This window comes from Poecilia latipinna, unplaced genomic scaffold, assembly GCF_001443285.1.
Source record: "Poecilia latipinna isolate Pla-1442-1.1 unplaced genomic scaffold, P_latipinna-1.0 Scaffold2968, whole genome shotgun sequence".
NCBI classification, from domain to species: domain Eukaryota; kingdom Metazoa; phylum Chordata; class Actinopteri; order Cyprinodontiformes; family Poeciliidae; genus Poecilia; species Poecilia latipinna.
The window spans coordinates 31058-33721 of NW_015115584.1; the positions used below are offsets into that span (position 1 = coordinate 31058).

The 2664-nt window shown below is 35.1% G+C and overlaps 1 long non-coding RNA gene across 1 annotated transcript in view; it reads right to left on the reverse strand.

Moving 5' to 3' along the window:
* Positions 1-191: 191 nt before the first annotated feature.
* LOC106939744 (uncharacterized) overlaps positions 192-2664 on the reverse strand; it is a 21887-nt gene continuing 19414 nt past the window's right edge. Inside the window, exon 2 of the long non-coding RNA XR_001422904.1 lies at positions 192-638. This is a non-coding gene — a long non-coding RNA (uncharacterized LOC106939744). The remainder of the gene's footprint in view (positions 639-2664) is intronic.

Consider the following 2664-nt stretch of genomic DNA (forward strand, 5'->3'; position numbering starts at 1 on the left):
CATTAGATCCTGGAGATGTGACGTCAACGCCTTAGGTGCAAAGAGCCCATTGTAATAGCTAGTCTATACTTTCCTAAATCTCAAACCATGGCAATTCATGGTTTTGAGTACCACAACAAAATGATTTTAGCATAAAGAGGGTTTCCTATTTTGAATAAAGTTGCAAAACACTCAACTTACTTCCACATTGTCATAATGGTGTATTTGTGTGTATAATTTTGAATAAAATAAAATGTGGGGAAGGTGAAGCAGTAAGAATACTGTACACATAGGTAACTTGGACTTCAGTGTCTTGCCAAAGGACACTGACAGGTTACACAGGGAAAACTGAAATCAAACTCAAATGTTTCAATTGTCTGATTTCTAGTCCCCTTCAGCCTCCCCTCAAAAATAATGTAGGTCAGCATTTTTAAAAAAAATTATTTTGTTTGAGGGAAATCAACAAGCTCTAAAACAAATTTACCTGTTTTTCCAACAAAAGAAATGGTGTAACACTGAATTTAACATATCCACATACCATTAAACACACATCATTTTAATCACACAAGAACAAAAATGCTGTCACTGCTTTCTAAAGCCCTTCAGGATGGGATAAATGTTCTCAAAGGCTTCGTAGATCTCTGCACGTTCTTTAGCTCCTGAAAATTAAAAATATATAAATAAGGTTCTGTAACAAAGTCAAATCAACTTTTAAAAAATTTTGTACGTCAATGCTTGACATACATAAATTCTTGGTAGGTCAAGAATTTTTGTCTAGTTCACAGCAGGGTTGTGTCAGAACATCCTTAACCTTAGCAAGAACTAGTTCTACATTCAAAACAATAAGTTAAAAAATTAATTTTGTTCATAGATCACAAACCAAGTATTCTGAAAAAAGTTTATCATGAACTAGTTCATCATATTCTGTCTAAAATCAAGTTTGAAAATGTATTTTAGTTCATGCACTGGTCACCTTCCAGCACCTTTATTCTCTGCCATTTTCTTTGGTCATGTGAGCTGTATTTTAATAAAGTCTAACCAATCCAGAAGTCAATCTTGAATAATTTGCACACCTTGAAAAAAATGTGTGGTGCCATATTTTAGGCACAAGTTGATGTCTATAAAAATTAATGTAGTGTGAAAGTTTCTACTTTTTACCTGCTGTGAAACTGTGTGGCAGCCACAACAAAGATAAACAACATTTATCCTCAATTACATAACACAAAATAAAATAAAAGAACATGAAAACCTCACTTGAGTGTAAATAGTAAATTTCCTTAGTTTTTGTCAGATAAAAATGTAATGCATCAGTCTGTGTACCGAAGCGCATGAAATGATGGAGAACACCGCCAATAGAAGATTCAGAGGGAGTGATTGTTCAGAGACCATATTGATCTGCTGGGAAATGATGGTTTATTATTGTTTAGATTAATCCAGACTGATCATCCTGAAGCTCTGAGCAAAACTTAAAGAAGGAGCCGTGGGATACCGATGCAACTGCAGTCATCCTTCAGTTGAGCCGCTCACTTTGTGAATGCACCTTTAAGGACAGAAAGCATCTCTATTCTATGAATGTGCAAATTGTGTGGGGGAATTTTTCTGCCATAATTTGAGAGCACACATTTTGAGTCAGAAAGCAGTATTATGTCTTTTGCTCTCAAAACATTCAATGCTTGTACTCCAAACTTCCACTCTCTTTCAAATATTCACTGTGCTTTCTCAATCTTTTCTCCTTGCTTTCAAAACTTGTCTCTGCTTGGATCAAATCTCCGCTTGCAAAACATTTTCTGCTCACGCTTGGAGCAGAAAAGTATCATCGTCTAGCAACCTTTCAGTCAATAGAATACAAGTGTTGTACTGGGTGCGTTTGATTCCTTCTAGTGGGTGTACCTGTGTGGCAATGCATCTGTCTAGATAGAGAAATATCTGACAATCCTATATTATAATAGGAACAATCTAGATGGATAGATAGATATTAATAGAAAACCCATAAAACTGATAAAAAATAAAATAAATCAACAGCCATAAACTCTAACTAATCTCTGAAAGCTAAACCCTGCCCGTGGCAGAGACGAGGCTGAGTGAGGGGATGAGCAGAGGGCTGGGTGGGGGTGTGATCAGGACGAAAGAAGTACTCGTTGACATTCACTTTGTCGCTGTTTATCAATTTTTCATACTCCTCTAGTGACTTTTATTTTAAAAATAACTAATACATTTAGCGACTCTTAGTTGCTAAATTAGTAAATAAAGTAAATAAATACCATTTCATTTATTATTTATTTACTTTTAATCTAAGTGTAATATCACTTACCTGCTTGCCTTAACATAAACACCTGGAATTTACTTATTTTTTATATTTCATACCATGCCATTTCAGTATTTCTATATTCACTTGTATTTTTTTTGTGCATAGAGATTTTTATATTGGTTCTGCTCTGTCCTCTGTACTGCTGTAACAACGCAAATTTCCCCACTGCGGGATTAATAAAGGAATATCTCATCTTATTCTGTCTTGAGCAATGTATTTATATTGTGTAAAAGATGGATAGAGCGAGGAAAGAGTTGGCTCCAAGATTCTGACTTGTTTATGTCGTCATAGCAACCACTAACAACTGACCTATCAACTGTCATGACAGCTGGGTACAAACACCAACTACACAGCAAATTCAAAAGTGTTAAATGTTT